Raw genomic sequence first — 25,318 nt, forward strand, 5'->3', positions numbered from 1 at the left:
CATAAAAAGTAAACTCAAGACCATCTCGGAGCAAAGTAAACAGGCAAGGCAACATACATGTCAACAGTTCATAGTCTCAACCACAGCTACAATTGTGATATTCTGTTACTATGTTATGTGAGCAAATTCAAAATTTTGCATTCCAGTTCTTACTTCCAGCAATTGATTCCTATTAAGTGCTAATTACCATGAGAGTTAGCATAACTCTCGTCTAAATGTCTCATCATTATCCAAACTTCTGCAACGTTATTTCCAGCATACTGTAGCATCGTTATTTCACTCATCCTCAAAAAACCATGAGAGAAGCCAGTACTGTACCCCAGATTCTCGGGAAATGGATTGAGAAATAAATAGACTTCCAACTGGACCTGTCTTAAGACAATGTACCAGATGTAGTAAAGAAATAAACTAAATAGACTGACACAAAGACTTGGGGCAGAATGACAGAGATAGAGAAAGGTGATAGCGTCAGCCATCATTGCCTGCGGCATAACTTGTACCTTTTTCTAACTCTCTTTAATCTCTGGCCAAACCTATAAAACTACTCCAGAAGGAATTCAAAGGCGGTATACATATTTGTTGTGGGCTTCCATTGCCTTAGCTTCAGTGAGTCATGCAAGGAAACTAGAACAGTTTTGCAACATTTTTAGAAGATTTGTTTGTTAACGTAAAGTGAAAAAAGGCAATATATAATCATAAAGGTGCTGCTGATATATATCGGCAATTATTACAAAGATACTTGCTTCCCACTGCGGGAGGCACTGGAAGACAGGAGTGCCTAGCGTGCTCTGGTCCATGGGGTCACGAAGAGTCGGACACGACTATACGACTTAACAACAACTTGCTTCCCACAAGCAATTCCCTGCTTAAAAACCCTATTTACAAGAACAGAGACTGCTCCACATTAGGTGCTTTTCACTCACTTTTTACATGGCATCCACACAATGCCATCATGCAATCATTGTCATCTTGGTTTTTTCCTTGTGGTTCTTTTAAAAAAAATTCCCCCTCGGGCGGCAGAAGTCTGACTTTGGTACTCTGGGGCAGGTACCATTTTAAGACAACCCCCTTTTTAATCAAGTGATCTTTTAGTTATTGCTAAAATGCTTTTCCAGCTATTTACATTTTAATGAAAGGGAGGTATAGTGCTATAACACAACCATGCTGGCTATAAGTCAAGACCATCTTGGCTGTGAGTCCTTGAAGAGCTGTTACCTGCCTGGCAGACCTTTTTCACCTGGCCTGGGGGGGGGTGTTTACAGAACAGACCCTTGGGCTGGGGTATTGTTTAGAGGGTTTCGCTGAGGGTGGGTTGTTGCTGTTATTGATATTAACTTTTTGTATCTTTATTTTATATCTTCTTATGATTTATGTGGAAATTGTTCCATTTGTTTACTTTTGATGTTTTATTGATGGTTTATGACTATTTTTGTTGTTTGTAATTATGTGGGGGTTTTTACATGTCGTCAGCCTCTTTGAACACGGTTTTAACCATGGAAAGGTGGCATACAAATATATGTTTGCATGCATGCTATAACATCATTTTTACAGAAAAATGTTTAATAGAAATCTTTTTAACCATCATTAACCATGCTGCTAAAATGGTGGTAACTGGAAACTTAATTTTCTTTTAAAATGAGCATTCTACCACTATAGCACCATAATACAGAAAGTAACATTAAAGTATGGTGGTGTTGGTAGTGGCATAACTCGATTTCAGCAAAGTATTTTAGCAATGCTTAAGATGTGGTCACAAAATGTGGGTCATAAAAGAGCTATAGTCAAAGTGTACTGTCCAAAGTATATTGGACAGTGTTGTGAGCCACTCATCTGAAGCAGTCAGCGAATGTGCCTTCTCTTCAGCACTAAAGCTAAGCTTTCCTGGGGCTCTATGCTTTTTTTAAGGGGCAAAGAGGGTTTTCTTCTGAAGCAATTTACTCAGGTCTGAAGCAAGGCTCTTCTTTCTCCTTTATTATATAGAATCTGTACAGCTTTTCATAACCAGACATAGATTGAAGCTAGTGTTACTGTACAGTTAAGTGAGGAAATGAACTCATTTATCCGCCAAAAATAAATTGTACACAAATTCCACAGACAAAACGGATATGATTCCTTTTACAGTGCGCCTTACTTGCAGTTTCATGTGCAACCACACTGGCAACTACACCGCTAAGCATTTTTCCTAGCATCTCCATTTACAACGCTGAGGTATCACTGACAGCTGGCAGCTATGCTACTAAGTCTTCAACTTTTACTCTCACTTACAACATACTTCAATAACAGGTTTCATCTGAAGATTTACACATTCCCTCATTATCTTTCTGCTTTCTAGATGATTTATGATTCTGTCAGAATGTAGCGGTTTTGTTACAGATCCCTAGGAACATATTATTTCCCTTCAAAGTTTTATTAGTCTCACTCAGTGTTCTTCTGCTTTTCATACCAGCAAAATCTATTTTAAATTAAGCTAACAAGACAATGAGTTAAATGATTCTCATGCAGACAACTGTGCTCAATGTGCAGTTGTTTGAAAATCAACTCCCCAACCCAGGTCAGGGGTGGAGCTAAAAGCATGGTCCTACTTCAATCCATGCCCTACATGTGAGTGGTGCATCAGGCTGCCTGGTGTTATGGGAGAACATTTGAGCTAGGGAGGCTCCTCCCATCTACCTGAGCTTCAGGCTGTTGTGTAAGGCCCTCTGTTTGAAGATTTTTGGCTACTTAGTTGGACAGTACAGTAGAACCCTACTTGTTAACTTTGTATTATTGTTAATTTACTGGGTGACTTTGTAGTTGTTTTTATGTTGTATACTGCTGTCAGCATTGGAAAAGGCAGGTGATAGAAAGAAAGGAAGGTAAATTGCTTGTTTGGAACTTGCATGGTACTTCAACATAAAATTAGTTTTAGTAAGATTAAAAAATTTAAGTTTATATCTGCTTTTTTCAGCAATCACGTCTGATTATTTCCTATATGAATATGTTCTTTCTTCTTTCAAAGCACACAAATATGAAACTATAAAGGCCCCTTTGTCTTTACTTGAGAATAAAAAAGGCTCAAAAGCCTAACTTACTTCATGCATGAATTTCACTCAGATTGAATAATGAAAATAATTATCTGTTTCAGAACAGATTCAGTTTTTGGTTTTCACAAGTTACATGCCTGCTGGGTCTGGGTTACAGGCACTGCATGGGGGAATAGTTAAAATCAAGCTATTCTTACAGCACATATCTTGCTACCTGACTGCCTTTCAGCACTTCAGAGGGAGCTAGAAAGTGGATTAAAAAGTCAGAGGCTTTATTGATCGAACTTATTAACATTTAAAAAAACAACCCTCCTATTTGTATTCTAGGATATCAATATTATGGTTCTGACACATTACTGCTAACTCTGTTCCTTCTGCCTACGGATTTGCAAACTGTAAGTCCTTATTCTTATGACCACCTTTCATGCACTGAAAGTCTGCTAATGAAGAAAGTATCACTCCTCTTCTCATTATTCTTTCACTTATTTTGTTCTTATTTTATTTTATGAGGGGACAGCCAAACAGTTCTCCACCAAAAGAGAACAGAGCTGGGTTTGGAATTTGGTTGGTATTTGGGCAGAGTCATCCATCTAGTAATCTCCTTCTATGCTGGGCAGCCTATGAAGATGGTTCAAAAACTGTGGTTAGTGCACAATGATGAAATGAACTTTAAGATTGGGAAAATTAGAAACTGAGAGAAACTGAAATCGATAGTCACCCATTCCCTACTTCTGTCCTAGCTGAACTATACTGGCTACGAATTTGAAGTCTAGGGCTCCTCAACACAGCATTTCAATGAGAATAAAACATATTCCAAAAGCTTTTTTAAAAATTCCTTGGTTATAAAAAAATATCAAAATATCTGGGAATATGGTTACCAGCAGACTTAGTCAAGTTCATTAAAAAACACACACACACAATAAGCTATACGCTAAAACAAAATGTGATTTGGGGTTCTGGAGATCATTTCCCATATCATGGATGCACATATTGGCTGTTAGGTTGTTTTGCACAATGCTCTAGATGCTATGTTTAGGTAGAATAATGAAAATATTTTAAAACTTGAGATTATAATATTCTATATTATATTATATCAAAGTTTGTTATTCCCTATCTAATTTTTCATGAAGCTCTGTCTCTGTGTTCTGCTTTGACAGGGAAAGAGTGGTTCTTGGTGCATAATGCACTAAATCCTCTGACCACTGAGAAGCTCCCCCTGTCCCCACCCAATCCCCAGATAGGCTGCTCTGATTTCCTATGGCTGCTATTTACATTTTTTAACATATGCACATTAACTGTATCCATACAATTAACATTACGTCTAGTTTGTACACGGTACTTAGCCAGAGGTATCAATGGTCTAACTCGGTACAAGGCAACTTCTTAGGTTCTTCTGAAGTTGTGATCCTGTATTGATGCACGGATTGTACACACACACACACACACACACACACACACCACTTTAATTGTAATCACTTCTGGTAGAACTGCAATTCCCAGGGAGGAGGGAATTACTACAGTTTAAATCTGTAAGATAATTATGGTCTGTGGGTTTAAACTATAGTGCTATTTTTAATAAAAGAAACAGGTCAACTGAAAAACAATATTTTATGTGTTACTTTAAATACACAATGATTCAGTTAATTACTAGTAACATCTGCTAAATGTTATGTGATTAAGATGGCGTTGACCTTAAATTATTAAATTGCTGCATAGTTCTTTTTTAAAAAGTCACTCTCTTTATATGGCTAAAACTGGACCATATCTTATTACTATCTAAGAGTAGAAATCTGTGTAACTTGGAAAGCTTTCTGTTTTCACACAGAGATGCCAATCCAATATCACAGTTTCTGTCCTATTACGGGGGGGGGGGGAGTTTACCACATATTACTCAGGGAAACAAACATAGCACTTCACAAAGGCTCGTTCTTAATACACTGGGGTATTTGTCACTAAAATATTTATAGAATATTTTAGTAAAAGACAACAACTCTAATCTGAAGATGTAGCCCTAATTCCAGATATGTTGTGTGCATTCACTGTTTCCTGTACAGTATGCACATTTTATGTTCATCCTGGATACAAATGAATCTCATGAACATAAAAGTTATGTCATCCCAAATCCTGCTGGATTAATTTTCATTTTACTTATTTAATATCTCTTAAGTGTGCTAACTATTTAATTCAGGTTAAAATCTTGAAACCACTTAAGATTAATAGTACTGCAATCCATGATAACAGCTTAAAAACTGTTGTTTTATGTGCAATTTGTCATGGCTAGAACATGTGACCTTTTTAATAATACTTTCGTTCCTTGCTCCTGAATGGGTCAGAGAGAAAACTGGGAGAGACCTGGCACACAAATCCTCACTGAATAGTAACTGTTGAATTACTGGACCAGTTTTAGGAAAAAAATAAGGATGAAATCTGCATTTATGTGCAAGTTATTCAGCTTCTGACAGGCATTCCTTCAATTTGGTTGCTCTTTTGAAGGATCAGTCACACTGCAATATACCGAAGACACACCATAAATAAAAGTGACGTTATGAAAACACAGTTTGAAGAAACTTTTTAATTACTCCCCTGGGCACCATGAGTTGTGTTTAACATGCTGAAAATAAAAACAGCAGTAAACAAAAGTGATTCTGAGGAAGAGCAGAACGTGAAAAAGCCGAGTTATTTTGACTTACTTTTATTTCAGAAAGAAGTTTCCATTGCTTCTGTTGTTCTGTTATTGGCTGACAGGGTCACGGGACCTTGTGAACTAAAATAGAAAAGCCTCAGCAGAGGGAGACTGAAGCAGCAGAATGCCGAGGAGAGAAATGAACTTTAAAACATATAATACACATGAGCTATATTGGCCTGTAAAGTTTGTAGAGAAAAGTTCAGTTTTCTTCCACTGAAGTAAGGGCATCCAGTGTTAAAACCTCTCAACCATCAACCTTGGGCAATTTGTTTTTTAAAGTCCTGTTAAATTTGAGTTGAGGTTTTTTGCCCCTCTCCTCTGCACATTGTTGTTTGTGTATTAGGAATATTTACAAGGCCTATTGAGCCAAATTGGGGCTCCAAAACAAGAATAGCCTAGAAGCAAATCATTTCAGAATTATGTAGAGTCGGACATGACTAAACAACTAAACAACAACAAATGCTTCACCGTTTCCAAGAGTACCTGTTGCAGTCCCACTTGCAGTGACCCCTTTCCCAGGAGCTAGTCCTAGTCTAGGAAGGTGAACAAATGAGACGAGAACAATGTTCTGGGATTTGAAATTGGGCACAATTCCAGATATTCCAGATATATGTAGGATTTGGTTTAGGCATTGGATATGTATCCCTCCCAGCATCCTGGTGGAAAGCTGAGGCATGAAAGGTTGATCATGGGATTAATGGGTCCATCACAAGAAGCAGGTCTACATGGATGGCCCTCCCACACTGCTGAAGGAAGAATTCCACCCCAGTGCCTACGTCAGCTAAAGTTGTGACCATTGCTATGTGGAGGGCAAAGCCTGCAAACGGGGTGTATCTATTTGCAGGCAAATTCCTTCCCAGCTCTGGATACGGCAACCATTAAAGAACCAGAGCAAGGCTGTCAATCACATAACCTAGAGGAAGAAACATTAATATACAACAGGCCCAAAGCATGAAAGGGAGGGAGGGATGGGGAGATGTGCTCTTCGGCTGACCGCAGTCCCAAAGTCAGGGCAGCCAGTCTTTTAAATCCAGAGGACGTACTGTAGTGAAGCCTGCTCCACTCTGGTTCGCTCCTGAGCCCTGCCCCACCATGGACTGGCATGATTGGCTGGAATTCAAAACTGGGACTGGCAGGAACTCCCGCCCTACTCCGTGGCCAGCAAGGGGATTTCCCAACTGCTGGTCGTCCAGCCCAGCATTGCTCCCAGGGGTCAGGTCGCAACAGGCCACAACCGCCACCTATCCTAGGACTGGATAAGCGGCCATTACTAAAACTTTGCTTTGACAATTTTATGTCAATCATTAGGTCCTTCATTGAAAAAAAATATTTATTTCTTAGTTAAAAGCTTTCATGGCTCAGTCAATGGGGTTTTTTTTACTAAATGACAAGACAGCTGTATCTTTGTCTATTCTTTTAATAGTTAATTGTTTTATATTGAGATCATTTACAAAGCTATTGCACATGCCTGTCTTGCCTTTGCCTTATTTAATTCAAAGGATTGCTGCAGATTAAAACATGAGAACAGACATGAGGTAAAACTGAAAGGATCCCAACCTACACATTACTCTGACATTCAATCAAGTTAAATTCAGGTAGCTACCAAGTTAGAGACACCATTAATTTCAAGGTTATTTCTGAATCATAGAACTCAGAAAAATCATCTTCTTCCCAGTGAACTTTTGGAGATTCTGCAAAATATATTAACATCATGAAGGTAGATTAATGCACTTTTCTCAATAAAAGGTTTGGGCATCCTAATTTATATTTTACCCCAGTGATTATTCAAGTTTCTTGCTGAACAAACCTGCTGCATCCTCACATTTATGAAACATAATTAAAGGGGTTTTTTTAATGTCCTTTGATACAAGTCAAATGGCAAGCTAACACCATAACAGAAGTTTTTGGAAGGATGTTCATAATCTCAACCTGTATCACATTGAGCTTATTTTTGTGATCCATAGATCCTGTAAAAATGGTGTGCCCAGTACCATCAATAATTGCCTTCACTCTCTTAAATGCAGTCCAAAACATACTTATTAGTAAGTCCCATTGGACATAGTGCAAAGGAGTTTCAGGAGTTTCAGTTTCAGGAGGATAGCAGAGGGAAGGAGGTGCTCTTGTGAAATGGAGCTTTCCATTTGATTTCATAACCGATGGACAGAATTAAAATATGCAAAATTACTCCAGGTGCCTTTACCACTCAGGCACTATGTTGCATGAAGAAGAAGAAGAAGAGTTTGGATTTGATATCCCGCCTTTCACTCCCCTTCAGGAGTCTCAAAGCGGCTAACATTCTCCTTTCCCTTCCTCCCCCACAACAAACACTCTGTGAGCTGAGTGGGGCTGAGAGACTTCACAGAAGTGTGACTGGCCCAAGGTCACCCAGCAGCTGCATGTGGAGGAGCGGAGACACGAACCCGGTTTCCCAGATTACGTGACTACCGCTCTTAACCACTACTGAATTCAAGCCAGATTATTATGTTACTGCAGTAACATGAGGGCTGCATTAACATAGTCCAGTCCCATGCCACTCTCAGAGAATTATCATTTCACACATACCTCACGACATTAAAAAGGTTGTGTGAACTGGCCTTAGTGTTATTCTCACTGAAGCATCTATTTGGCCCCATTTTCTGCTTGTACCAGCCAAAAATGCTTTGGCATTTCCTCCTTGTGATATGCAATGTTACTTGTCTGCCAAGGAACCATTCACAATAGGATCTTGTCACACTTAAGCTAGATAACTGGCAACACTCAATTCAAAGGGAAGCTTTCTTCAATTTCATTAAAGACATTACTTTTATTTTCATTTAGGATGAGAATAGGGAATTCTAAATCTATCCCCAAACAGTAGAACAAGATTGACTAGCTGCTCCATGTTCAATTACCACACATACATATTGAAACATATCAGCTCCCTTTAGTGATAGGATATAATTATTTCCACATTGTTGTGAATAGCAAATCCCTATTACTGAGTATTTTTGTTTAAAAGGCAGTAAAATCTCTTGGTAACACAACAAATTTTCTGCTGATCATTCTTTATTTTTTACTATGACAGTAGCCAAGAGCAATATCCTCAACCTATTAGATACTATCAATAGCAATGGATTCAAAGACAAGTGTGTTGTGAAACAGAATGGGCATTAAATACAGATCTGGAGCGTTATCTAGTTTAATTTTGCATATTAGTTATCTGAACATTGATCTACACTATACAGTCATACCTCGGAAGTTGAACGGAATTTGTTCCAGAAGTCAGTTCGACTTCCAAAACATTCAGAAACCAAGGCGCGGCTTCCGATTGGTTTTTGATTGCGCAGACACGACAGAAACAATAGCGAAAGCTGTGCCAGATGTTTGGCTTCCAAAAAATTGTTCGAAAACCAGAACACACACTCCCGGTTTTTTATCATTTGGGAGCCGGAACATTTGATTCTCAAGGCGTTAAGGAGCCGAGGTACGACTGTAGATACAATGGGCACAATTCAGCCAAAGTTTAAGAATGTAGGGCTACTCTGAATATTCACAAGTAGTGGATATGCAATGGTGGGGGTGGGGTAGGTTGGGAGAATTACCCTTGTCTGTAGCCTCCCTCCAGGATATTTCAGAATCAGAGGGTGCTGGCCAGCTGACCCTCTGGTCAGGTGGTGGTGTTGCTAAATGTGAGGTCTGCCAAGAAGAAAACATCCACCATTCATTTGACAGTGGCTGGGGGGTGGGCAATTTGGCACGTACAACTGAAACATGGGTAGATGGCCTGAGCAAAGCCAGCTGTGTCCACTTGGGTACTTGATGCAGCACTAGCCAAGTTCAGAGGGACAGAGTGAGTGGGTGGTTGTCATCCGTAAAGAAATCATACTGAGACTGGGTTTGAGGGATTTTTGTGGTATTGGGCCAAAGAGACAGAACAGGGATGCTATTAGTGTACAATTACCTTATTGTGATACAGTCTCTCTAACCAAGCTGGTGCAATTAGTCTCAAATGTAGTTTTAGAGAACCCCATCGCCACAAGCTATGTCAGCCTCTTTAATAAACTGTTTCATTGCTATGCAGGATGGAGGATGTGATCACGGTTCCTCATTCTCACCTTTACTTTATTATGATTTCCCACACTTTCTATTTTTGTTGCAAATGTATGTTTTAAAAGGATATTAAAAGCCATACGGGATCAGACCAAAAGCTTATCTAACCCACCATCTTGTTATTCAAATGGCGTACCAAGGCATGAAGAAGAGCTCCATTTTGGCTGAGCAGTGGCAGGCCAGAATAATAGTCTTATTAGATGTAAATCAATACTTGTCCGAGAGAAGACTTATTTATATTTGCCCCTGTAAGAATAGGTCATAATTATTTTACTTGCAAATTGTGAGCTTTGTTGAATGATAGCTTGATTCTATATGCAGTCACGGAGAAATTCTTAGGTAAGATTTCACCCTAATTTACCCAACTTATACATGTATAACATAGCACAAAAAAGAACATTTAATTAAGTATAAAGTACATCTGCAGCTCTCATAATTAAAGCTTTGCTAGGGCAAAACTCTCAAGAGAAAGCATGTACAACAAAATCTCCTTGATTTTATCTCTCCTCTGCTGGCAACAATAATCTTTCTGCAGTTAAATGCTTTTAAGTTGTGAAGCTTGAAAGACTGTATACACTAAGAGGTCTACTTGTTAACAGCAGTTTTCTATACAACACACACACACACACACACACACCCAAAAAAACAAAACACTATTCAATTGCTTAATCCATGGCTATTTTTCCATGCAAAATTTCTTAGGATTGATGAGTCTGAAAAGTCACTATTTCAGTCTCATGCAATTTTCACAGGTGAGCTGGACCTTTGAGTTAAATTCCACCCATAACAGTTTAATGGAATAATTTCTGAAGACAGTATAAGAAAGCTGCAGTAAAAAACCCAGCCTCCTGATGCACGCCCTTTTGAAATTCCACAGTGTTTTTTATTGCTTGTTATTTTATTTTCAATCGGGGCTGGGAAAGGCAACTTTTACTCTCAATCCTACCTTCTAGAGGTCCTTTCCCTAGAAATCTGCTCCCTCTTCCCATCTCTGTTTTTGCATGTGACTGTGCTTAGACATGTACTGTATTTTGGCTCTTCCCTAACTTAGCCTTTCACTAAGTTCATACCAGCTGTATGTTACTGAGGCCAAGTTTACAATGCGAGGCCAGAGAGCAAGATCAGACTAGAGTGCTGAGCATGTCTTTCCTCCAAAACTCCATACTATCTCCTCCTCTTCTTTGTTTGCTTCTTGAGTTTATGTTATATGTGTGCTAGTTTGGTCATGGTTAGAATTATTAACTAATTAACCGAAACGGAAGAAAAGTGTGTCTGTATGTGTGTGTGTATCTCATATTTTCCACATCGCCATGTTATAAGTGCATATTTTGCTGAGCTATTGCAGTATTACATGTGTATATTTTGATCATGAGTATATTCAGTAAAAAAAAACAAACAACATTTTAAGACATGCCATTTCCAAAAATCCACGAGACTAGAACATTTGTATGTGAAACACCAGTCTACCAAGGAGGCTTGCTGAGACATGTCCCCTGTCAACTTACTAGATAGCCATAGGTAGGGGACTGCCTCACAGCCTTAGCCACCACCCATTTGCATTATGGAGATAGTGGTGGCCTGTTGTGCAACAGGGTTGCAAGCAATTGCTGAGATTATGGGAAGCACTTCCCATAATGTGCTTTAAGCACTCTCTGTATTATAAATAAAAATAATAAATGAAGGGCTATATGAATACGATGTACTATCATCAGTATCACACAGGCTTAGTTCAATGGTGCTTTAAGTATGACAGAACACCATGGAAGCAGCTTTTATGTTGGTTACAGTGTTGCTTTTTAAAAGTTTGCAATCATGTAGGCAGAACCAATTACCTGCATATTTATTATGAAATCATCACTGCGATGGAATCATGATTTTGTGGTAAGGATCACAAAAGGGTACCTAGAACTACACCTCTTTATGATCATAATAGTTTTTAGCATTCATATAGTGCTTTTTTAAAAATTCAGTGCTTCACACACATTATACTGGGCAACAGCTGAAACGGAAATGATATGGAATAATTTCTCTCTTGATTTAATCTCTCCAATAGTAAGTTCAAGACCAAGTGTGGTCGTTGTCATCTGCATCTTTCTTTTTAAAAAATTTGGTGCATTCTCCCTCCGATATCAGTTACATTTGCAAAGATCATTCTGATGTATTTTATTATCGTGTGTGTTGCCTCTGGAGGGAGGTCATGGTGCAATACCAAAAAGAGAATTCCTTTTCAATGATGTTCCCCATACTCTAGAACTCCATCACTCTAGAACATCCACATGAGAGCTTGGAGGTCAGTTAAAAGTTGGCATCAATGATCTGAGAATGCCTGTGCAAAAAGATAGGTTATTGAAACAAGCCACCATGTGGGCCTATCACATTGCACAGGGAAGTTCATTCCACAAAGTGCATGCGACCATGTTCTTGCTGGATGGATTTCTGCAGATCACAACACTGTCAGCAAAGCATCATCTGATGACTGTAGTGATCTCACAGGTCTATTTGGGAAGAGAAACATTTTCTTGGTTGTCTGCTTTTCAAATATGTAGTTTTAGGGATATGGACTGGGATGGTTTGTGGCAGCAACAGCATCTCTAGTGAAAGGAAGGGAACCAAGAGTTGGCCAAGGGAAAGAGGCAAACAAGGTAATAAATGAACTGGTTGTTGCCTTTGTACTTTCACATGACATTCCAGGCTCAACACTGCCAGAAAGATACTGATATGCTGGATGAAGTTCAAAAAACAACAACACAAAAACAACAAGTGAGTTGACCTATGGAATAAGAGTAAAAGGAGCCACAGAAGCACAGTCTGATTAAGAAGTGACTAATAGTCAACTCACAATCTACAAATCACAAAAACGAAGATTGTTGCAAAGAATAAGATGAGTTAGTCAATGTTAAAATGAATCAGTCAATGTTATCTAGGAACAATAGTACGATAATGTACTGGGCATAAAGGAAAGTTTCCAGTTGCTTAAGACCTTTGATTAGGCAATGGACAAAAAAGTGTTGAATAGTTTGTTTAAATGTTAGGGTTCATTATTGTTATTGTTCATTATTGTGCGTACCACTTTAAAAGCCAGGAGGCATATCCTGACCTATTTTTTACAGCTGTGTAGCAGGTGCTGATAAGTCACTGTAATTAGCTGATAAAGGTAAAGGGACCCCTGACCATTAGGTCCAGTCCCGGACGACTCTGGGGTTGTGGTGCTCATCTCACTTTATTGGCCGAGGGAGCCAGCGTACAGCTTCCAGGTCATGTGGCCAACATGACTAAGCCGCTTCTGGCAAACCAGAGCAGCACACGGATGTTGAATGGTCTCTTTAAATTTGAAGGTTCATTATTGTTCCACAAGATGTGTATTTCTTAAAGGGCCAGAGCAAATAACGTGACCTAGTTTTACAGCTGTGAAGCAGTATAGCAGGTGCTGTTAAGTTGTGGTGATTAAGCTGTTGGGTATAGTATATAAAGAGCAGCACCTAGCTCTCTCAGTACCCTGTTGGATGGGTTGGTGGTTAGGTCATTAATATATTATAATTAATGTAAAATGAGTTTTTGTTTTGTTATTAAAACCTAGCAAAAGTTACTTCTGCATTCCTTGTAATTTGTGGTCTCCTCAGCATGGCTTCTGCAGCACAACTAATCAGCCAACAACGGAAACACCGTTTACCTTCCCGCCAGAGCTGTACCTATTTATCTACTTGCACTTTGATGTGCTTTCAAGCTGCTAGGTTGGCAGGAGAAGGGACCAAGCAACAGGAGCTGATAAGTTGCTGTAATTAGCTGTGTCAGCAATTGTGAATGGTATATAATGTGCTGTATGTACCTTACTCTGCCTCCCTGGTGAATGGATGGGTGATGATTATAAACACTATGTAAGATGTATGTTAGAGGAGTTTTGTTATTAAACCATGCAAATATATTTTTGCGCCTCTTCAGTGTTTCCATCTGTGTGGTCTACTCTGCACGCACTCTGTGGCATGTTTCAAATGCCCAATTAAAAAGAACTAAATATTAAGTTGGAAAAGCAATCCACCATTTACCTGGAAATGAACTGTGTAATTTCATAGTTGTTGGTCCATCTGATTCTATTTACCATGCAACATTGATTTTTTTCTTTAAAAATTGTACCCTTCGGGCTTTTGTGTTACCAGTACCAGTCAAAACTGAATTAGGTCTTCAGCCCTGAATCAGTTAGGGTGAAGAAACTGATGAACACTGACTGAAGTCAAAGGCACTTATTCAGTTTCAATTCAATGACTCTAGCCTCATTATGTTGTAGCTTAGATGGTATAAAATTGTGTCTGTTCTGCATCATCTGCCCCATAAGGATATAGTTCTGGGAACTGCTAGTTTCGTTTGAACAAAACCCAATGCTTATTAGTGTTCCAACACTGGGTTTCATTGTAGGAAACTAAGTATTTTATTAAAGGGATATTCCTCAGTGGTGTTTTGTGCGATGTGTGGGTCTGTTCCTGATGAAGGGCTGCATAAGATCTGCTGATCAGAAACAAGTCTTTTCCAAGAGTCTGGGCAGAGTCCTTCAACCACTAGCACATCTACTCCTGGATAAGCCCACCAGCCTGTCTTTTTAGAAGACTAGTTAGAGTGCTAATTCACAAATAATTTCTTAATGCTCTTTGTAACCACAAAATTCCACATCTGCAAAGCACATCATAAGAATATTTTGGAATAGTTTGTCCTTGCTTCCAGAAAGGAATGGGATGGTATAAAGTCACTTAAATCACATTTTCCTTCATTATGGATTCATCTCACATGGCAGAGGGTTATTAATAAACATCTCAGTATAGCTTTAGGATTGAGTTCAACCATCTAAATATGAAAGGTACATTGCTGAAGAGAGAAATTAGGCTGTACCTGAACAAGCTGCACTAGTACCTTCATTGGTGGTATATATCTCTAATAAGAGTTCCTCCTGTCTAGGTTGTTATTAAGAGACTACTGGTTTAAAATACGAGTACATGCCTTATCTGGAGCCAAACCAGCAATCCATCTACAGTCCAGTACTGGGAGTGTGGTGGGAAAATAACTTTCCTGGATCTCAAGGTCCCTTAGATGACCTTTAGGAGACAAATTAGTGCTCACTTGCATTCAGATCACATGCTTTGCCACTGAGTTATGGGTCTTTTTCATCCTTATCATCCTTATGTCTTACTCCCCAAACCTTGACTGAAAATTCTCTCTCAAAGATTTATGCTGAATCTTCCTATGAGTAAGTTGCTCACAGTAGTAGATTTTGATATATCTGGTGGGATAAAAGGAGATCTTCATTAAAATGTCCCAAACTCTTCCATTTATAGTTTGAAGATGAAGTCTGTATTTTTATCATCTGCAATTGCATTTTAAGAAGCTCTTGAACTCTTTACTACCTCTGTGTTGACTCAGCTAAAGCTGTATATTCCAACTGGGTCTGAACTTTCCAGGGCTTAAATCACAGATTTCTCCTTCTGGAGGAGACATACTGAATCTCAGTGTCCTGAGGATCAGGGTTCATCCATTGTATACACCACCCAAGAATATATTTGCCAAGAATGATTTGCTCATTGCTGGCTTGAAAATCTTTGAGATTTGCCCTTATTAAGAAAACAGAGCTTCCCTCTCCTGCCAGATTAAGAAAATATAAAATGGGATGTTATTTGCCAAATGAGATTTCTATATATGATTTATATTATAATTAACTTTTCTGTATCCTTTTCCATAAAGTTCTCTCATTTTCTGTTATGCCATTTCACTGAATGCTTGTAACTGTAGACTAAAAGTGTACATGTTTAATTTATTATCAAGAAAACCTTCGATACTGGTGGTTTTGAGTCAGGAAAAGGAATTCAGAACATTTACTAATCAAAAATTACTTTGGTCATAAATGTTTAGTCCAGTGGTAGAGAACCTGTGACCTTCCATGCTCTCTGTCTGGTCTTCAGGACTGTCCTCAAGTCACACACCCCTCCTCAGCCACATCTCCTCTCTCCAGCCCACAACTCTCACTGTTCCTGCTTTACATCTTGCTTGAGTGTTGCCTGGCTGGAATGTTGAACTTGCTTGCCTAGAGGGGTATAGAGGAGGGTGTGTAAAACTAGCCTATTATGCAGATATTTTATCTGACTTTGTTGCTCCACCTCCTTGTACCTCTGGCCCTGCCCACCACTGGCATGTGACTTCTAGGAGACTGCCTAGAATGGAATGTGGCCCCTGCTCCAAAAAGGGTTCCCCTACCACTGCTTTAGTTCCACTGAACCACATGTAGCCAACATCAGAATTGTGGCTTATATTTATACATTAGTAGTTGTTAAGTCATTTTTATGAACTGGGAAAACCATTTACTATGGGGATGATTTTGCCCTTAGCATGCAAGGCAGGCTAACAGCTGTTTGGAGCAGGCGCTGAGTGTGGGAAGTCATGTTTCTTGAGCAGCTTGTGAAGCCTAGCATCTTCCTCACTGAAACCTGTGCTCTTGCTCATCTCTCCATGCCCACCATTTTGCCCTGATCATCTGCTGAAATTTAAACTTGACCAGGGAGGTCTTTGCTCATGTCAGATTTCAGTTAACGGCCACAGTTAAGAAGGCTTCCCCCCCCATAGCAGGCACTGTGGTTCTTCAATGGTTTGACTTCACCACTGGAGCCACACTCCATTGTCTCTTGAGTGAGAAACAGATGCCAACAACTCCATATTTCTGTGGCACTGAATCAGAACTGTGCCCAATATGAGCAGCAGCAAGGGAAAATGCACCCAAATTCCTTTTGCATTAAACAGGAAAATTGGCAATGCTGACAGTGTAATGGACTTCCCACAAGTTCAGAAGCAACAGCAACACCACATCAGCAAAGGGCAAACCACAAAGATACAGCAGGCCTATCCTGGCTCCCACCCAACACACACACACACACACACACACACACACACACACAGGCTCTTATTTGTAAATAAGGAAGAGATCTTTATTCAGACAAGTAATGGTACAGGCTCAACAGCAGACACTGTACTCTGGAGTCACTTCAGAACTTCAAGAGCAAGACAAGAAATACAGAACTGTACGGAAGTGACAAAGATGACCCAGCAGCTTCCCCACCCTTCCCACTAGCTTTTGGGGATAAGGCACAGCATGCTTGCTCATGACACTCTTGCCTCACAGAAATGCTAAGCTTGCAAACATGTGCTCTGTCAGAATTGGTGGGTCTGCTCCCATCTGCAAAGACCATGCCTGGTTCTATGTACCAAGACCGCACCCTCCTGTTCAGACTCCTGTTCAATCACTACCACCTCCTGTTCAGACGTCCCCCTCAGCTGATCAAAGCCCTCTTCAGCCTCCACTGAGGATCTCCATGTTGCAAAAAGGTAAGAGGAAAGAGCTGGTATCCCTTCTCCCCTTTCCAAACCACCTGACATCAGGGTTGAAAAAGGAGATCCCCTCTTTCAAAGTAGGTTCCCACCATTCAGCCCCCTCTTCTGTTTCTTCTTCATCTCCTGCGTCAGTCTGCCAGCCTAAGCCTGATCCTAACAATACTGTGGGGCTCATGGCATGAGCCTCTCTTTCATGCTTTTAACATTCTCAAATATGCAGTGACAAATACCTTGGTTTGTTTTCTTACACTGAGGGGCAAGACACAAAGTTAAGGACCCATTATGACCCTAAGTCAGAAAGTCCACAGCATCTGCAACTATAATCTAGTCACCCACAATAGTCTGTTCACCAATACCAGGGATTAGGTTTCCATGCCTTCTCCAAACTGTATTGATAGTTGCACAAATTGTTCAAACATTCCTAAACAAACATGCCCTTTTCTTACAAGAAACTCTACATCACCTGGACTGCCTTATTTCATCTCAATTTGATAGGAGAGCTATAAATCGAGTGCAGCTTCCTAAACTTCATTAGTTCCTACAACCCAGTATATCTGCTTATACTGTGTAACAATATGGTTAACTTGTTAATAGTATGGGGAGAAATGAAATGTCAGTCTTCTGATCACTCCATCATCACAAGCATTTCTGCTTGCCAAATCTCCCCTCTCCTCCAACTGAGTTTTGTAGATTCGCCTGACCCTCCGGAGTGGAATGGGAGACATGGGGGTGCCTGGGGGGAAAGCTCCATTGTGTTAGCAAGAGCCTTTGTGCTGGCTTCCACTGGCATACAAGATGAGCTGAATGCAGGCCATGGTTGACATTCCTGTAGTTGGGCATTAGAACTCTCTCTCTCTCTCTCTCTCTCTCTCTCTCTCTCTCACACACACACACACACACACACACACACACACACACAGAGTACTTTAAATAACATCAGGAATGCATATATTTCACTGCAGCTGTCCTTAATAGCCAATGAAGATACAGTAGTTTTCATTTCCTACAGGTCTTTCAGATCAGCAGAACCACAAGCAGTACCTCTAACCAAACACAAACCGCAGGAAAAAAACAGGTGTTAGAGCATGCAATAAGGCTTTAATATTATATCATCAGTACCAAGGCATCTCTTTACTATTTGGTATTCTTCCTATTTGGTATTCTTCGTTTTCAAGACTTTAGGAGAAATGCCTCATTAGAACCTAAATAAACTTGTGATTTATAAAATGTTGGCACAAATTGCAAAAACGAGGAAAACAATTAAAGTATGCAAAACGATGTGGGAGGTAGCAAGTTTGTGTAAAATGCATATAATTCCTTCTGCTCTACCTTGCTATAAGGCAGGTATGGCTCTGCAGATGTTGCTGACACATAACTCCCATCATCCCCAAAAAGCATGGCCAGTGGGAATTGTAGTAAAGCAACATTTGGAGAGCCAAAGGTTCCTCACACTGGCTATAAGGTATCTGAAGAAGTGTGCATGCACACGAAAGCTCATACCAAGAACTAACTTAGTTGGTCTTTAAGGTGCTACTGGAAGGAATTTTTTTATTTTGGCTATAAGGTATGCAGATAGAAACATGCTGTTTTGATACTAGAGATGCCAGCTTGGATTTTCATCTAGATTTCTATGTCTAGTAAAATCCGTGTATAAGACAATGTTTTTTGCTTTAAAAAAATAGGCAAAAATTGGGTGCCATCTTGTACATGGATAGTGAATACAGAGCGGGATGTGCGATTAATGGCAGCAGTAAGCAGGAGATTGGCAGCGGCAATTGGGCGGGTGATTGGTGGCTGTGGCAAGATGGGCAGGTGATGGGCAGGTGATTGGTGGCTGCAGCAAGTGGGCAGGTGGGATGTTGGTGGCAGTGAGTGGGCAGTCAATTGGCGGCTGCGGCGAGGTGTGCAATCGGCAGTGGCTGTGCCAAGCGATCAGCAGTGGCGGGCAGGCGAGTGAGCGATTGGCGGAAGTGACCTCCCCCAGCCCACCCCCCAAAAGCTAAACAACTTAAATTCTTAATTTTGGGTTTAAAAAAAATAAGGGTCATCTTATACATGGGGACATCTTATACACGGAAAAATACACCCAATATATACCCAGTAATATACCCAAAAAATACCAGACTTGACTAGCTCCAATGAACACATGTGATATGCACATGGATGCTGCAGAGAACTTCTACAACAAATGCAGCCTTCCTGCTATGGGTTGAGTCTTGTGGCCATGACCTCTTGCTTTAAATAAGGAGCACAAAGCTGTATTCAGTAGGAAGAGTGGGGAGGATTAATAGTTCAAGGTCATCAGAGGGCTCAGTTCACAGTGTGAAGTCATCTCTGAATCATATGTCCAGAATACTATTTGGGAAAGCCTGAAATACCAATTCAGATCCGAAAAGTTTATAAAGGCACTGTTTCTAAATCAGACTGAGAGAAATTTGCTAACCTTCAAACTACAGGTAAGCTCTTGTGTTTTTTGTGGAACTACATCACTTCAGACTATACTGGGGTAAAGTATGTTTTTTTATAAGGTAAAGGGACCCCTGATCATTAGGTCCAGTTGTGACCGACTCTGGGGTTGCAGCACTCATCTTGCTTTATTGGCCAAGGGAACCGGCGTACAGCTTCCGGGTCATGTGGCCAGCATGACTAAGCCGTTTCTGGCAAACCAGAGCAGCGCACGGAAACGCTGTTTATCTACTTGCACTTTGACGTGCTTTTGAACTGCTAGGTTGGCAGGAGCAGGGACCCAGCAATGGCAGCTCACCCCGTCACGGGGATTCGAACCACTGACCTTCTGATCAGCAAGTCCTAGGCTCTGTGGTTTAACCCAAAGTGCCACCCACGTCCCTATGTTTTTAATAGGAGTCATTTAAAAATGTCCTTTAGATAGAAGAAATGGTGCTACAGTCTTTACCCACAAACTAGATTTCTTTGTGCAAGAAATGAAATCCAGGAAGCATTTAAACACATGATCTTCCGCCAGCAATCTAAAGGAGTACAGCTCCATGCATTTCTGCTGGACATGTAGGCAGCTTCTCCAGGTCATGGGCTGGTCGGGGATGAAGCAACATCTCAATTCTTGTTTTCAAAAACTCAGAATGCAGAGATGGCCTGAAATGTATGAATGTATGTAACTTGTATGGATATTCAATTCAAAGATCAGTGAGAGGAAAATAAACAACTTGGCATGGCTAAAACAGAATCCCATTTCAATTAGATAGGTCATATGCATGTCTATTCAGATTGTGTCCAGTGCGGTTTGTCCCAGCTAAGTGGGTGTAGGATTGCAACCTATGTTACATAAAATGGTATTCTTGGCTAGGTGGTATTTGCATATTTCCTGACAGGATAGTAGAATGGACTCCTACTTTTGTTATGCCTCATTTAGGCATTTGTCTTGTTTTATTTCTTTGGCAAGAAATAATGTATATATGTGGCAGATTGGCACCACTTTAAGAGTAGCTAGCAGAGATGCACCCACACCATGGAGTAATAGCAAATGAGAATTAGTAGTGGTAACTGTATCACTACAGCCAATTAAAACAAAATGCAATTAATTCAACACAGAACACCAGTAACAGGGTAATGAAGCCTTGGCAGGTCTAGTAACCAACCAGGAAAAAGAGAAGAACCACACACACACACACACACACACACACACACACACCTAGTCATGTTGGCTGCACAAGCTTGTGCTGCTTCCACGTAAGCCCCAGTTAGGTGTGTAGCTTGGAGGGAAAATCAATGTAAGCTGTTGTACTGGGTACATTTGGACCACAGGGATCCCAAGTGCTGAAGCAACACATCTAAATTCTCAAATTAGAGCCATCTAGCAGTGCAAGTATACAATGTTAAAGCAAAGTTCCTTGGTGGGGAGGGCCCATATCTCAGTGGTACTGGCAGACCACTTGTTTTGCATGCAGATGGTCCCAGGTTCAGTTTCTGGCATATTCAGTTAAAGGGACTTAGATGATGGGAAATATCTGAGACCCTGGGAAACTCCTGCTGGAGTAGACAACACTGGATTAAGTAGACAAGTGGTGTCACCTGGTGTAAGGCTGCAGCAAGGATACATAATCTATTTCATGGAGATGTTGAAAAATAGGAATTCCTATGTTGTTGAAAAAATGTCTCCCCACCCCCATTTATCAAAAAGCATAAGTCTTAATACAGAGTGAGTGTAATTATTCTGTTACATGTTAGTCTTAAAAGTGTGACCAAAGGTTTTCAGGAAGCGTCCTGTCCAAGTTGACCACTACCTTTTCCTCTGCGTTCTAAGAAGATGCTGTGCCCACAGGTTTACAGTTTGTCTACCAAACATCATGGTAAAATCACCTTTATCGCTTTGCAGGATGATATGGGTGGCCAAGTTAACTCAAGATGAGAGAACTCACCCTGGTGCCATTTGAGAGAAGGATACAAAAGAGGGATAAAATGCTCCATTAGGTAAACAGAAATATCAGTTCTGTATTTCCCCCCACAATCTTACAAAGGGGGATTTTAAAATACAGGTAGTGCTGATCCATTTGCTTAAACCCTCGCCTTCTCTTTCTTGCCTGACTTGCAGCACAATCCTAACCACAGTAAGTCAGAAGGAAGTCCTATTGAATTCCATGGGCATTACTCCCCGGTAAGGGCACAGGACTGCCACTTCAATCCTACCTCCAAAAAGCATGTAAAGAAGCAACCTCTCTTCCCCTTTTGTTTGTGACTGTTTTTCCTCTGTTGTAAACTCTGCTTGTGTTATGATATGAATTGACTGAATTAATTTTTGGCTTTAATTCTCTCCCGACCCCTGCACTCCACTTATCTGTGCCCTACTGACTGCAATAGGATTTCTGATAGGGGATAGTTAGAATTACACTGTTAGTATTTTACATGTGCCCCATGCGTATATGCCTACACATTCTCTTTTATATTTAATATTAGACATAATTCTTTCATGAATTAAGATAAATTGGGGAGCGGGGATAGGGCATCCACTCCGACATTTCAATGCTTTCTGTACAGTTGAGAACACACCGTTCTTCCAAGTGATATTGCACAAAGAACTTCACTCCCAACTTGACCTGTAGACCCTGAAGCTCTCGCTCTGGGAGTCATTTGAATTTTGGCAGCCAAGCAACTAAGAGCCAATCCCACAGCGCTGCACTGATCACGCTCAGCCTGAATTTAGAGCTTGCAGGTGAAAGAAGCTTGAATTGTCCTGTCTGCCTAGACAGTGGTCTGCTTACATGGTACATTTTTCACTCTAAAACATCTGCTGTATTTAATGTCAGCTAAACTGAAAGGTGAATTAATTTGCTTTGCAGCTGAAAGTTCGTCTTGCTGCAGAACTGCATAGAGGGTGATGTTCTTAACGTTACCTTTACACATACACATGCCACACACACAAAGTTAAAACAGCCTTTGAAGCCCGAAGTCGCATAATTGCTTCTGGCTTCATTCATAAATAACTGAATGGAAAGATCCATGTGGTTCCCTGCAGGTATCCTTACAATATGACACTTCAACCAAGTGAGTTCTAAAAACATTTTTTCACCCAGAGTGCTGAAGACAGACTGTTATTCCTGCTCTGTGAAAAAGGAAGCACTTATTTTTTTTCCCCTACATCCCCAGTAATTACTGCTCCAGATGTCAGTTTTCCACAGCCGGAGACACAGATTCCAGATAGCAACACCGTCCTCAGCCACTATTCGGGGGTGGGGGGTGGGAATGCAATCACTGGATGCATTCACTGCTACAGGGAAATGAGTAACTATATCCCACATCACACACATAACTCCTAGGTGTGTACTTAACTTATAGCCATCTTTAAAAAAAAGCCAATACCACAAACATTCAAGAAAGTAAGATAGTCACCTACTTTGACAGGATCATCTGAGTTGCAGCCAATCTTCTCATTCTGAGACAAAAGCTGGAGCAAGAGACATTAAAATGTCTTTCCCATTGAGTGGTTTCTGCTGCATGTGTGCTTGTATTTTCAGCTATGATGAGATTCTCTTTCTGGCAGTAACTATGAGGCTGATAGAACTGTAAAATGAATAATCATGCTGGCTGGCTGGCTGGCTGACTGGCTGGCTGAAAAATAAAGTACTAGCACCACCATATGCTAGAGGTTGGGAAATCTATCAAATACCCAAAGAGCCCTGTGAATCCTGTTTTCTCCGCTTCTCTCTCTGCACTTTATAGTTTTGTTTTTTAACTTACCATCAAGGCTGAGAGATATATGACAGGATATAGTGCTATTAATTTGCCAGGAAAATGCTAAGATGGTCCAAATGAATTTCTTTTCCTATGTTATAAATTGTGGAGAAGATAGAAATCCCCCCTCTACAACAAAAAAAAGTTGGGCTTCTTAAAAATGCATTAGTTAAGGAGTAGGCAGGAAATGCATGCTGCTAGATATTCATTAGAATGGGGCCACAAGCTCAAAACGTTGGCAAAGGTACGTTAAAGCTGTATGCATTTTCACCTAGTCCTTGGAAGCAAAAGATAGTTTATTGGCCCGTCATTTCCCTCCACTCACCTACTGCTGAGTAGTATGATATTTGCCTGAAGTGGCCCTGAAAGGGATTAGTTTCCTACTGGTTCCTAAGCCCTTCCCATCTGTCACATGATCTTCCCATTTCTGCCTGGAACACAGCTGTTTAAGTTTGCCTTGGGCACAAACAGATCCTGTGAGACAGAAAACAAACTAACAAGTTGCTTACCTAATTTAAAGGAGATATATGGTGAAAAATGAATTTTAAAACAAGACAAAATATTAGCTTCCCTATATGAAAAATGCTGAGGTGGGTTAATAAATGTAAATTAAATGGATTAAACCCTGTGGTCTAATTGCACAGTCATAGACACTTTTAGTAGTCTGCAAATGTTTGAATTGTTACGTGCTATAATACTGTCTGCTGCGTGGCTTCCAGATAAGATTATATAAGACTGTTGGTGGTGGATTAATGTTCTGAGGGGTCCTGTGTGCAATCTTTTGTAGGGACCCTATTTTTTCACCTAAATAAATGTGACTATGGTCAAAATTGGGAATGTATGAGACATTAATCATGTTTCTGCCTTCACACTGTGCTCCTAAAAAAAGTTGGGAACAAACCCTGCTGTGGGCCAGACAGGAGGAATAAGTAATGATAATACGAATGTCTCTGAAATGGGTGCCCCCCCAAAAAAAAATTGGGAACACTTGGGGAAAATGTTTTGATTATGATAAAGTCTCTGCACTGTCCCACATTAAAACCACTTGGGAACAATCTCTCCCCCGCCTTCTAAAAAAGTATTTCTATGGGAAGCCAAAGCAAAGGAGGTGAAACAGCCTCAACCTTTCCCTCAGTCCATGCACCCTCCAAAAACCTAAAGAGGTTGACTTAGCCTACCCTTTTCTTTCCATCTTTGTCCCACAACTGCCCGGGGAAGTTCTTCCCTCTGGAAAGGAGAGGTGGAGTTAATACAGCCAACCAGAGTGGCAAGGGGGTGGGCCCTTCCAACTCCACCAAGTGGTCCGTGCTGCACAGCTGGAGGAAGCATTGCTATTGTCTCCTCACCTGCTCTGGGTTAGTGATCCTAGCTTAAAAGGTTGTCTGACATACCTTCTTATCTAAAAGTACTAGAGATTTGGTTTTTTTAAATGAAAGCTCAGAGTCTGCGGCATATCCTAGCATGGGCTCTGGTGCAATTACTCCAATTACACCTATATGAACTCAGCCCTATTTAGATCCTAAGGATTACTATTGCCTGGTGTCCACACAACCTACTTAATGATTTACAGCTCTGACTTCACTTTTGGCTAAAAGCGACAGGTGGGAGCAGTCAGGCTAGCTCCTTTAACAGAAATTGCTTTAAAATAAGACAGCTGAGTCTGGTGCCTCTGTTCAGAGGCCTTTGGGGGCGCCATCATGAGATAATTTTAATCTGTTTTAGTATTTTGACTTCTGTGTGTTTTAAAGTATGGTTGTGATTTTATTGTAAACCATCTTGAGGTTTTCTACAATCAAGTGTTGTATAAATTTTATGAAATAAATAATGGATCTGACTTAACCTACTATCACCAGGGAGCATGGCTTTTATGAATTCATTAGACAAGTCTCCCAATTCATTTCATATACTTTTATTTAATTGATGGGTTTCATTTATATATGTTAATACTAATAGA

General features: G+C 40.3%; 1 protein-coding gene across 6 annotated transcripts in view; it reads right to left on the bottom strand.

The window, feature by feature from the left end:
• ESR1 (estrogen receptor 1) overlaps positions 1-25,318 on the bottom strand; it is a 197,848-nt gene that overhangs the window by 155,851 nt on the left and 16,679 nt on the right. Inside the window, exons 1-2 of one of the 6 annotated variants that reach the window (XM_082215240.1) lie at positions 23,027-23,737; positions 5,714-5,779 (exon numbers count right to left, since the gene is read on the bottom strand). The exons of 3 other annotated variants lie outside the window; for them this stretch is intronic. The gene's annotated coding sequence lies outside the window, so the exon portion shown is untranslated. Of the gene's footprint in view, positions 1-5,713; positions 5,780-23,026; positions 23,738-25,318 lie in introns of those variants that run through there. 2 more of the 6 variants (XM_082215239.1, XM_082215238.1) reach the window with 2 other exon arrangements.

The sequence above is a fragment of the Podarcis vaucheri genome, assembly GCF_965113315.1.
Source record: "Podarcis vaucheri genome assembly, chromosome: 3".
NCBI lineage: Eukaryota > Metazoa > Chordata > Lepidosauria > Squamata > Lacertidae > Podarcis > Podarcis vaucheri.